This window comes from Podarcis pityusensis (assembly GCF_964106645.2).
Source record: "Podarcis pityusensis genome assembly, chromosome: 7".
NCBI classification, from domain to species: Eukaryota; Metazoa; Chordata; class Lepidosauria; order Squamata; family Lacertidae; genus Podarcis; species Podarcis pityusensis.
Window position 1 is genome coordinate 7,083,137 of NC_138031.1, and position 13,997 is coordinate 7,097,133.

The window sequence follows — 13,997 nt, forward strand, 5'->3', positions numbered from 1 at the left end:
TGTGCTTTGCATGCAGAAGGTCCTAGTAGGTTCAGTTTCTGCCATCTTCAGGCAGGACTGGGAGATAACTCTGAGAGCTGCTTGCAGTCAGTGAAGACCATGCATGTCCAATTCCCAAGAGACTGCGATCTACTCCCAGTATATATAAAAAAACTGGCAGTGATCTACCCATTGTCATTGGACGGGTGGGTGGGTGCAAGGGGTGGATTGCTCACAGTTGTTGAGCTTCTTTTTTTTGGGGGGGGGAGGCTAGAGTTGTTGAGCTTCATGTAGCGGGGGAAGGACTGATTTCCTGAGCTTCTTTGGGGGCAATGACATTAATTGCTCACAATAAACTACGCCACTAACAAGCGCACTTTCCCACAATTGTCGGCAACAGACAACAATGAAACTCCCATTTCACACAGAGTGAGGGAAGTGGGGGGCGGAGACCTTCATTATACATTTTTTTAAATCCAGCGTTCGATAAGGAGCCCGCGATTGACCACCATCAAGCGTGATCACCAAGGGATCTACTATTGGACATCGCTGGTGTAGACAATACTGACTTGATGGACCAATGGTTTGACTTGGTAGAAGCCAACTTCCCATGTGCTTTCCCACTGAACTATTGCCATTCTCTATTAAGCATGACTAATGTATGTCCACCTAATGTTTAGGAAGGTGTTTATTCAATATTAAGGACTCCTTTACTAACTAACATCCATTCATGGGACTGGTGTACGTGAGGGACACTGTAGGCAGCTGACCCATGACCTTTGTTCAATTATATAACAAATACCCGATGGACACAAATAATTTGTAATGATTCATAGATTCGACCTTTATGATGGAAGGAAGATAAATGAGTCTTCTGAGTTTATGCACATTGAGGGGGGGGAAACATATCCCTCGAAGAAATGTTAATCAGACTCATTGTAAAATGGATGCTAGCACACTCTGGTTGAGCTGGAGAAAGTATACCTGAGTGAGAAACAGACAAGTAATCAAATATAAGGAATAAAAAGAGCCTGGATTATATATTGCATGTTGCAGCTTTCTGGTAATTTTATATTCATAAACTTGGTAATCCTGGCAACAGACATGTAAGCTGTGGTGGCAGGGACTGGTAGAATCCAGAGGGAAAAGCTGTCAAGCCTTGGGTGCTTCTGTTGGGAAAAGAATGGAAGAAGCAGAAATGGAAGGTAATTTTTAAAAATTAGGATGAAAAATCACGGCAAATATAAGAGGAATTTGGATCAGAAGATATGGAACTGGGTGTGAATTAATGAATATACAGTAAGTAAATAACTATGGAATAGTATTTTAATATATGACCACAGTGGAGATGGGATGCAGGTGGCCCTGTGGGTTAAACCACAGAGCCTAGGACTTGCCGATCAGAAGGTCGGCGGTTCGAATCCCCGTGACGAGGTGAGCTCCCGTTGCTCAGTCCCTGCTCCTGCCAACCTAGCAATTCGAAAGCACGTCAAAGTGCAAGTAGATAAATAGGTACCACTCCGGCAGGAAGGTAAACGGTGTTTCCGTGCGCTGCTCTGGTTGGCCAGAAGTGGCTTAGTCATGCTGGCCACATGACCCGGAAGCTGTACACCAGCTCCCTCGGCCAATAAAGTGAGATGAGCGCCGCAACCACAAAGTCGGTCACAACTGGACCTAATGGTCAGGGGTCCCTTTACCTTTACAGTGGAGAGAGACTTGTGTGAACAAAGATGAATAATTAAAGAACCCCTTTTAGACTTTTTATGTGGAATGGAAAATGAATGAATAGGAGACATTTGGGTCAGAATATCAGGAAAATATTCCTTAGCAGAAGGAAGAAACCTAAGAGTTTTTGATGTCACCCTAAGAGTAAATACTTTGAATAATCTTTTTGTAACTGACAAATGGAAAATCAGAAGTCCTTTTTATTTCTCCTTTCTTTCTTTCTTTCTTTCTTTCTTTCTTTCTTTCTTTCTTTTCCTTCTATTATTATTTTCCTTATTCTCCTCTCTCTCTTTTTGTGTGTGTGTCCTCTACTCTGGGCCACTACTGGGATTATATATATAGTTGCAATTGAAATTATTCTCTCTCACACACACACTCCAATTGCAAATCAGGTTTATTATCAAAATTTATAGACTTTTGGCTCTTTGCAATGAGCAAATCAACCAAAAGCACTTGAAATAGTTCAACATGACAGATGCTTCAAGTGGTTTCCCCAAATTCAGCTGAAATTGCAACTTATATTGGATGGTTGATGAAGGACCCTGTGTGAGAGGCAGGGCAGAGAAGATATCCCAGGGTGGGAGCCAGGGAGAAGAAAGGGAAGCTCTTATGTGAGAACTGGGAGGGTCAACCACTTTCTTTTTCTTTTTTCTGTTTGTGTTTTCGTTTAGATTAGTTTGTTTTTTTATAGTATTGCATTATGAAAAGTCTTAATAAAATTTTAGGGGGTGAGGGGAGAAGCAGCAGCAGCAGAAATAGAGGGCTATATTTCTTAACTCCTCTTTCCTGGGCGTATTAGGAGGAAGGCATAGGATGCAAATCAAATAAGCGATGTTCTCATTAGGTAAGTGATAAAAAGTTAATTCCAAGTACATGTAGCTAGGATCACTGCATAATCTGGATTGAACCAGTCTGTGCATCTGATTTTCTCTATAATCAAGAGATACCCAGCCATCAGCACTCATATGCCAAAACTAGTAAACTTTTAAAAAGCATTGTTTATAACTTACCAAAAATGCATACAGTGGACGCTCGGGTTGCGAACGTGATCTGTGCGGGAGGCACCTTTGCAACCCGCAGCATTTGCAACCTGCAGTGCTGCATCTGTGCACGCGCGGGTCATGATTTGGCACTTCTGTGCATGCGCAAAGCGCGATTTAGCACTTCTGCGCATGCACAGATTCTGAAACCTGGAAGTAACCCATTCTGGTACTTCCAGGTTTGTCATGGTGCGCAACCCAAAAACGCACAACCTGAAGCGTCTGTAACCCGAGGTATGACTGTATTTTAATTTCCATTAATTTAACTGGTTGATCATGACAGAGAATCTATTCATAATAGTATAACCCTATTGAATTCAGAGGAAGGCTCTAGGGTAAGTAGGAAGTGCACTCTTTAAATAAATTTGATTTCAACTAATTAAACAAGGCAGGCTTCTGTAAAATGCTTTATTCTGTCTCTGCCTCAAATCCCAAGAGTAATCATATGTCTAGATATTTGGCAGTAAAGCTGTTGGTTTTTTTAAAAAAACAACCATGGGCAATACAATAAACTGGACTAGATCTTTCTGTTTACTTGTCTGCTCCAGCTGGGCATCCTATTGGCTGGAATCCCTGGCTTGAGAGATCATGAGGTTTCAGGGATTGCCATGGGAACCAGGAATGATCACAAAAAGAGCTGGAATCATCCGATTCAAAGATTATTTGGTATTCAGTGGTTACTATGGAGACTGAAAATGGTATCCAAAACAGGGGTGTGCATTTTGTGTATCAATCTGAGTTTAGCATGCACACATGAACACACATACACACTTTTTTCTTTTAAAATAATTAAATATTAAAAGTTAAACAAAGGCCCTCAGCGGAATTGCTATTTTATGCTAGTTTTGGGTGGAGAGTTTCACGTATCTGCACTGTTGAAATTCTGATAACCTTCCCAAATATTTCTCCCGAGGGAAAGAAAAACAAACAAACAAACAAACAAACAAACAAACAAAGATACAAGATGTGATGTAATTATTATTCAAACATATTTTTAGATCAAAAATTTTCCTTCCTTAAGAGGAAGAAGCCTTTTCCAATGGGAGAATTTACTTATTTTTAGTAGAAGAGTTCCTTTTCACTGGAGAAAGTCTTCCTTTATTGGAGAAAGCTTCTGCCATTGAATGAAGGAAACCTTTGGGCTCAAAGTCATTATTTATTTATTTATTTATTACTTGCTTGGATATTCTAAGAAACCATATATATATTTATAGGTTCAGTTTTGAAGTCAGTGGTTGAAATCAGTTCATTTTTGAAAGGTTCAGTCTACCATCTTGATGTAATGTTGTCCAACTGTATCAAAACACGGACAAAAACCTGCTCCTTGATGTCAGGAACCATAACACAAAATTTAGTTATAATATCTTTAAAAGTGTCTAAGTACATAGTGAAGAATCAACTTTCCGAAATATATAGCAGACTAGTGGAGGAATGCCTGGCACTGCCTGGGAATTTTTAGAAACCAAAAAATACTGTGTTTTAAATGGATAGTGCAATTTGTGAGCTTGGACCCATCATATAAAAAATTGGTTGCAGTAATGCCAAGGTCATATTTCAGTCCACCACCTTAATTCAAAACAACACCTGGAATCCAAACATCAACAAAGACTCCCCAGTCCCACTTCTGGAACCTTGGTGACGGTCTCTTGAGTGGTGGTCAATCTTGTGGCAAAAAATGGGTGAACTCATGCCAACCTCATGTTTCAGCCTGCCATCTTGGTTCAAAATGGTGCCCAGCATCCAAATATTGAAAAGGACTGCCCCACACACCTCAGGAACCCTCACGTCAAGGTTGGCAACAATATCTCAAGAGGCAGTCAAATCTACGCCAAAAACCGTGTGGAGTCAGGCCAAAGTGATGTTTTGGGCTACTATCTTGATTCTGTGGGATGTAACATCACAAAAGCAGTCAAATATAACATTTCCTGTTTGCCCAGAGAGGACACACAGGGGAATGTTGCTCCAGCCAGGAGGACTTCCTGTCACACCTGGTCTGGAGCATCCTCCCCTTTGTGTGACAAAGTAGATGGGCATGACCCTGGGAGACCCCATAGTCACACAGCCATCTTCCCTTTTCCGCCCCTTCTCGATGTTCCTCTTCTTGTATTAACTAGATGCTTTTTTTTGCTGTCTGCTGGCTCTCAGCCAGCAGCACACGGGCTCATTCCTCACGAGAGGATGAACCCACACTTTTCTCTGTATCTGTAACTACAAACTAAAGCCTGCCTTCAGGATCACACTATGGACTGAATGTGAGTCAACCTTATCATCCTCCTGGAACTGCCCAACATTCTTTAAGCAATCTTAAAAGAAGATTAAAGGTAAAGGTAAAGGGACCCCTGACCATTAGGTCCAGTTGTGGCCGACTCTGGAGTTGTGGCACTCATCTCGCTTTACTGGCTGAGGGAGCCGGCGTACAGCTTCCGGGTCATGTGGCCAGCATGACTAAGCCGCTTCTGGCGAACCAGAGCAGCGCACAGAAACGCCGTTTACCTTCCCGCTGGAGCAGTAGCTATTTATCTACTTGCACTTTGACATGCTTTCAAACTGCTAGGTTGTCAGGAGCAGGGACCGAGCAACAGGAGCTCACCCCGTTGCGGGGATTCGAACCACCGACCTTCTGATCGGCAAGTCCTAGGCTCTGTGGTTTAGACCACAGCGCCACCCATGCCCCTTAAAAGAAGATTACTGTGTCATTATTGTTTTAAGAGGGAACAAAAGGGGATTTACTAGGAAGAAATCCAATCTGGACAAGCCAGACTGGATTGCTTAACTCAAGTGATTCTCACGAATCCAGGCAACTAGCTTCCCGCTATGTACATGGGAATGCGCTCTTCTACAAGCTCACTAGCGTGGGTGAGGAAGGATAATATTAATCAATATAGCCTCTCCTATTGTCCTCAACATTCCCACAGATTCAAAATTGCAGGAATCCTAGTGGCAAATCTGTTGGCAGTGGGTGAAGAGGCATCCAAATGCGTAGGGAAGAGCCCATTCTGAACCATTTGCTCAGCATTTGGCTGAAAAAGTTGCTTGGATCTACTGAATTCAATGGAGTTTGTTTGCAGGGAAGTGTGGTTAGGATTGCAGCCTTAACGTGTCTGGGTTTTTTTTGTCCAGTATTAATTCCTATATAACTAATTCTGTAAGTTCAAAGCAATTTTAATATATATATTTTTTACACCACCTTGTGACGAAAGGTTGTATAGTGCTAGTTATAGTAAATAACAATCTTATCGGCCGCTGAAATGTTTGCAAAGCATTTTTAGTGCAAGGTGGCTTGCTGAAGCGACTCGCCAGCAGGGAGCAAAATAGTCATCCAATACTGCTGGAGGTTATAGAAAGAGCGATTGGTCATATGAATCTGAGAAAGCAGCAAGTACATAAAGGTGGGAGTACCTGGAGATGAGGAAAAAGGTGAAGGAAGAGAGAGAGATGCTGCAAGGTTTCACCTGGGAAGCACATATGAGTTCCCCTTACATGGAAAACCAGGCCCAGTTTCAAGTCAGGTCCTGCCTCTTTCAGCCTAGGCTCAATTCAAACTTGGCTTATGCCTCACCCTTGTCCTTCATGCTACTCCAACTTTCCATAAGCAAAAAAAGAAAACAGAAAACAAAAACAAAAACAGAGAGAAGCTTTACTTGTGGAAGGAGGAGAGGGTAACGTTTCCAAGCACAATTCAAAGTGTTGGTGCTGACCTTTAAAGCCCTAAATGGCCTCGGTCCAGTATATCTGAAGGAGCGCCTCCTCCCCCATCGTTCTACCTGGGCACTGAGGTCTAGTGCTGAGGGCCTTCTGGCGGTTCCCTCACTGCGAGAAGTCAAGTTACAGGGAACCAGGCAGAGGGCCTTCTCGGCAGTAGTGCCTGCCCTGTGGAACGCCCTCCCACCAGATGTCAAAGAGAAAAACAACTACCAAACTTTTAGAAGACACCTGAAGGCAGCCCTGCTTAGGGAAGCTTTTAATGTTTGATGCACTACTGTATTTTAATATTTTGTTGGAAGCTGCCCAGAGTGGCTGGGGAAGCCCAGTCAGATGGGCGGGGTATAAATAATAAATTGTTGTTGTTGTTGTAACAGTCAGTGGCCAGGACTCACTACCAGACAATCAACCACCACAAGAAAATGCTGCAGCTGTGGATCATGGGGCTTGTAGTTTTCAAACTTTAAGCAGTATGATCTCTAGCAAGATGCAACACTCTGAGCATCATTTCTAGCCTACAGCGTCTACTATGTGGTAGTGATCCTTACAAGGAACATAGGAAGTTGCCTTATACTGAGTCAGACTATTGGTCTAATCGGCTCAGTATTGTCTACACTGACTGAAAGTGGCTCTCCAAAGTATCTGACAGGGATCTCTCCAACCCAACAGGATGATACAAGTGATTGGACTTGGGTATGCAAGGCAGATGTTCTCCTGATGAGCCAGGGCCCTCCCCCAAAGCCTTCCGCCTTCCCCCAAACAAGGCACTTTCTCTCTTTGGCTTGCAGGAGACGAGACACACCTGAAAATGTTGACAATGCTTTGCCTATTCAGAATCTTTGAGGGCCCCTTTTCAAAACACAAGCACCCATTTGTTATTTCAAGTGTTCAGAAATCACAATCTTTGGATGACTAGAGCATCCTCTCACCATGTTCTGCTATGCCACTGAATCGATCGAAATCCCTACAGATCCTCCCATTTATAATTACATTCTACTTTAAGCGAATGTTAGTGTTAATATTGCAGATATGGAATAATCCCCGGCAGATGTTGCTAATCTTACTGATTCTCCGAATTCGTAACATTCAGCAGGGAGAGGAGCAGGAAGAGGCAACCAGCAAGAAAAAATAAACCATGGAAGGAAATGCCCATGTAGCTGGCAGAGGTGCTGAAACGTATTTAGTGTTCCACACTGTCGATATTTACTGATCCATTGGTGACACTGCCACATTTGCAGTTTTAAAAGGGAACATGAGTCTAAGACAAAGACAGCAAGTGTTATTTATTTGTCTGCTGAGTCAGCCAGAGGTTGATTTTGTTGCTGTTTTATCATGTTTCTGGCAAGCAAAATAACTTCAGGGTAGATTGCAAAAGCTACATTAAAGGAACACACACAAACTCAAGTTCCACAGAGGAGGCCATCTGATCAGCTAATAAGACAAGTTGCTATCAATCTTCCACATTTAGCTGCTATATTTTTAAAATGTGATTGAGTGTTTTTCATATACAGTCATGGGATAAGTGGGGCGACATGCAGTTCTCTCTGTTCTTCTGACAGACTTACTCTTCTGCCGATGACTCAGACTTGAGGTCTTCCACTTGACCTGGACCTCATGAACACATCAGCAAACAGTCCTCTTTTTGCAAAGATGGAAGGCCCAATTCTGCCATCAAATCCCCCATGTTTTAAATATATATATATATTACTGCCATTTTAAACTAACAGAATGATCAGTTTATAACAATGTCACCCTTTACAATAGCAAAAGAAATGAAATAAAAATGTCTAGGGCACTACTAGTGCTGCTGGGATGACAGAGGAGGAAATAGTTGAGGTGGGGGCAGAACCTCATACCAAAAAAAGAGAGAGAAGCTGGGAGAGGGGGCTTTCAATTCAATCACTTTTGTTAACAAACTGAATAAAAGGATACCGAATTGCTGTAACTTTATCAGTTTTGATTCCTCCCACATGCCCTCCCCCTCTCTTAGGTCAGCTTTTCCTCCAAGGCTAGCTGCCAAACTCTACTGCACCAAGATTTAAAGGAGAGAAGTGTTGCATCTCTCCAGTTCCTGGCAATTTCCAGTCATGTTTCTAAAAGGTCCCATGTTTTGTAAATTAAAATTATCAATATCCCTCTGCCAAAGAGGAACTGAAGATTAGACAACTTCATGGATAAGACCAGGGGTCAGCAACCTTTTTCAGCCTTGGGTCGGTCCACCATCCCTCAGACCATGTGGTGGGCCAGACTATATTTTGAAAAATAAATAAATGAATGAATTCCTATCCCCCACAAATAACCCAGAGATGCATTTTAAATAAAAGAACATATTCTACTCATGTAAAAACATGGTGATTCCCAGACCGTCTGTAGGCCAGATTGAGAAGGTGATCGGGCCAGATCTGGCCCCTCGGCCTTATGTTGCTGAAGTGAAGGACATGAGGCAGGAGTTGGTAATGCAGGTGAGCTGTGCATAAGCAAGCTGCCAGCTAGCTCTGCTGAGGCTCTTTTTATTAGCACAATATGCAAAACCAGTCAGATACATTTTGGACTCTGACCTTTACATCTTCCAATCACGAGATCATGGGGTGGTGCAAAGTTATTTTGGCACCTGTTTCCACCATGTCATTTTCCCCTTGAACGATGTATAGCGAAGGAGACAAAGGTCACAGACAGGGCACGGCAGACCACTAAGAGAGCAAAGGTTAGATAGAGGGCATGATGTTCAGACAGCTGTGGCTTGTCTGTGGGTGGAAGTGTGCTCCACACCCAGCGGGTGGAAGTGTGCGCCACACCCAGCAATCATTCCTTCAGTTGCCTACCCCTGGATAAGACTATCAGTTGCTACTAGCCATGATTGCTATGCTTTGCATCCACAGTTGGAGAAAGCAGTGCTAGGAATGCCAGTTGATGGAAACCACAGGAGATAAGAATGCTCTTATGCTCAGATGCCAGTTTATGGCTGGCCACTGTGGGAGAGGGATGCTGAACTAGATGCGCCAATGGACTGATCCAGCAGGTGGTTCTTATGCTCTTAACACATCACTTGTGAGTATTCGGGGGCAAGAAATTCTATGCAATGCGGCATAGCTTTATTTTATTTTTGCATTACATCAAACATTTCATCAATACAAAACTCAATTTCGGTGTCAAGCTGAATGGCTTTTGAAAAATGGACACATGAAACTTTTCTGAAGGATAGCCACTCCTTGTTTCTGGGGGAAAAAATAGATCTGGAAGGGAGAGATATTGAATTATGGAGCTGGGGACTCAAAGTCTTTATTTGATTCTATGGGAAATGGATGCATTATATATGCATTGCACAGGTACTGGCGATTTTATGTTGTGTTAGGTTTGTCCATTATTTTCTTTCATCAACACTCAATAAAAACAGGCACTGAACCAGTGTAGCATAGCGTGAGTATGAGATGGAAGTTCTCATTTAAAATCACAACTTTAATATGCTATTATAATGTGTGAGAAATAATACTTAACAAGCTTGTTGTGAGATTAGAGAATAAGTATGTGCAAAGCACTTTATGCAGTTGGAGGAAAGCATCATATAGATATTAAGCCTTAAAGCCAGTGTAGGTAGATGTTGCCGTGTTGGACTTAAATGGTCTGACAGACTTCCGCTTTCCCAACCACTTTCCCGTGGGGGAAACCTGCTATTTACTGCAGAATCAGAGCAAATGCCAATTGGACTTTCCATGGATTGATGTCTGCTTCAATTCAGAAGAACAAGTTTTCCTGGGGAAAGAGGTGGGACAAATGGACAACTGCTTTCTAGGCATGGGGCAAGTCAAGTGTGGACAAATCCTTAGACTGGGAAGAACTGGATTCAAATCTCCACTTGGCCATGAAGGCTAGGGGTGGGGAACTCCACTGAGGAGCAAAAAGTAATAATAAATAAAATTAAATCCATGGTACGTTTTGGAAAGTGGTTTGTCTATCTGCCTGCCTGCCAGCTTACCTGCCTATCTGCCTGCCTGTTGCACAAAGCATAGCATCCTTAGCATCTTGTACACCTCCTTCTGGCAACTCCTGCAGCCAAACCTGTGCCCAGTGCATTGCTCTGCTTTCCTTTGGACCATATGATGGAGGTAGAGAGGGGAGGTCTTGTCACCTGGGCAGCCCAGGACCTCCATACACACTGTCCATGTTAGGACCCAAGGGAAGTCACTTTGATGCTGCAAATGCAGCAGTTTGGCTTCACCACTGGAGGCACGTTCCATTGGGCAATTGGATACTGTTCCACCGACTTCTCTTTTTCATGGAAAATCCTCCCTTTCTTCATCTGAGCAGCCAGCCAGCTACAAAGGAAAGTACTTAATGCTGCAACCTCCCACTTGTCCCTGAAAATATGACCTAGTTGTTTTTAAAGGCTTTCTTTTTGTATCCAACAATAGGAGACCATGCTCCTCGGATTCACTCAAGCACCTGTCCTTTTTATAACATCCTGTGTGTTTACAAGCTGTCTCCAGCATTAGAAAATTGACTGTTCTATGGCCAAGCTGTTCCTAGAATGGTGTGTTTATTAAATCATATTGAAGTCTGAGTCTCTTCCCCACCACACTGCAACGCCAATTGCGGAATCAGCTTTATAGACAGTGGAGCTGCAGTAGGCATAGGCAACCTCAGCTCTCCAGATGTTTTGGGACTACAATTCCCTTCATCCCTGACCACTGGCCCTGTTAGCTAGGGATCATGGGAGTTGTAGTCCCAAAACATCTGGAGGGCCGAGGTTGCCTATGCCTGGTCTGCAGTCTAGCCAAGATAATAATTATACTATTCAACTACTGCAGCAATTATTATTATTATTATTATTATTATTATTATTATTATTATTATCACCCTTCAACCAAAGATCACAGGGTGGTTCACAACATAAAATTGCAAAAGAAGAACACAAAATACATAACATAAAACCCCCAAACATCTTTTGCACCTTGATCCTAAATCAGGGGGGATGCTCAGTGGTGGAGCATCTGCCTGGCTTGCTGAACATTTAATCCAAGGTTAAATCCCTGGGATTTTCAGATGCGGCTGGGAGAGATCACCCTATCTGAAACCTTGGAGAGCCACAGTCAGTCGCTGTAGTGAAAACTGAGCTAGGTGGACGAACGGCAGCTTCCACTGATTTCATGGAGACAGTTTCCAAGTAAGCAGAGAACTCTGGCCTTATGAGAAAATTAAACACGCCTTGGACAGCAGTCACATACAATTAAATTATGCAGTAATGCTAATGCTATAACACTGCCGCTGCTGCTATTAATAATAACAGAGATGACTAGGCCGTTGTAGTCCATGCTCTACTAACTTGCAGACTGGATTATTCCAATGCTCTCTACGTGGGGCTGCCCTTGAATACTACTCAGAAACTTCACTTGGTCCAAATTATGACAGGGGTTCTACAGTGGTACCTCGGGTTAAGTACTTAATTCGGTCCGGAGGTCCGTTCTTAACCTGAAACTGTTCTTAACCTGAAGCACCACTTTAGCTAATGGGGCCTCCTACTGCCGCTGCACCGCCGCTGCACGATTTCTGTTCTCATCCTGAAGCAAAGTTCTTAACCCAAGGTAATATTTCTGGGTTAGCGGAGTCTGTAACCTGAAGCGTATGTAACCTGAAGCGTATGTAACCCGAGGTAAAACTGTATTTACACATCATACAACCAGTTTTAAAAGAGTTGCACTCATTGCCAGTTTGTTACCGGGTCCAATTCAAAGTGCTCACAATTCCAGGCTCCAACTGACTCAGGGCCCAAATATCTGAAAGACCACCACCTTCACTTCTGGGTGCTGAGATTGGCAGAGCCAACTACCCTTTGGTAGTTCCTTTGCCCCCAGAGGCTCGTGGTGTTGCAGGAAAAACAGCCCTATCACACGAGTGAACAAAGAAACACATGAGACGGAGGTGAAAAAGAAGTCCAAAGTTTATTTCTGCACAGAAGTTTGATCCCGTGGGATTGCTCCACAAAGACTGGACCCAGAACATTAGATCACACACGTTTTCATATAGATTGCATACGTTCCAATACATTTCAAATCCTTACATCCAATCAGAATGTTTAGTTCCCCTCTTCCCATTTCCTTATAAGGCACATAAGTGGAGACAATGCTACCACCTTGTGATTGGTCTGATTTTACCGCAGTGCCGTAAAAACACGAGTGCAGTTCAGGAGAGCTGAGTGAGGACCTCTATGGCTCAAATCTTTTCCCTTTGGCAGATTTACTGGGTTTCCCAAGGAAGGCCACTGTTTTCTCAGGCTAAACTCCACCTATCATTACAGTGATAATAATACTGGGCTACTTTATAGGACTGTGGCCAAAACTGCCGAGAGAGTGCAAAATACAGCTTTCTAAGTTGCAAGGTCTACATTGCTTTGCTACTCTTGCTTCATCATCCTCAGATATTCTATTATTATTATTATTATTATTATTATTATTATTATTATTATTACAATGGTGCTTTATAAGGAATGAGAAGGCACATGTCCCTGCCCCAATGGGCATACAATTGAGACACCAGAGAAATAACAGAGGAAGGGAAAGGAGAAGCGGCAGCAGTAAACAGGGGAAGAATATGGAATTATTTTTCTTACATGCAGTTAAACTTAGCTAGAGAAAGGTATCAGGTCTATGGGTGGTGAAATCTGAACGGGGAGGAATAATTAACTACATGGTGTTCTTTAGCACCTAAATTTATTTCTCTCTTTTCCAAATGGGCTCAATGTACTGTGTCAAAGTACCCGCCCAACAACAGAATGCACACATTTCCACTTCCCACCTTAACACAGAAGTCTTAATTTTTATTTGGCCAGTTGAATTTTCTGGTAAATGTGGAGAGAGCAGTCATGCAAAGTTTGCACATGATGTATTATTACACACACAGGATGTAGAACTGTGTGCCTCTGGAACAGCTCCCCGCCTCCTTACACACTTTCCAATTTCTCAGTCATGTCTTTCATCCTCTTACATGCTGCCTCTCATGGAGACCTTTGGCTCAAATGCGGAGGAGTGATGTCACCCTTGCCTGCCACAATCCAGTTCTGCAGTATTTTTTTTAATGAAGAAGGAATTTAAAAATAGAACAGGGGAGACAATTCAAGCTAGACCAGATGCTCAATTTGCTGCCACCTAGAGTGTTTTAACAGTAGCATGTTCCATCGAGAAAAGCAAGAGAAAGGGGCTTCCGAAGTGGATTGGAGACCCTGCAGCTTCGATCAGGAAGAAACGGTTCTTCAGTTTTGGTCTTGTGTCTGTGTGCTTTTGCAAAAAGCTTGGGGAATATCAGCTGCTACCTCTTTATTTGAATCTCTGAGCTGATTAACGCTTGGTGACAGCAATGTCAAATTGTGCTTGTTGTGCTTGTTTATTTATTTATTTCATGAAATTTGTATATCACTTGATTGTGTAAAACAAAAAGCCCTCAAAGTGGTTTACAAAAAGAAATCCCCCCATACAATTATGAGTAAAGACAATCAAAGCATTCAGAAAACTGAAGCCACCAATAAACTAAAAACACATCAGCAGTCAACAGTAAATGTTT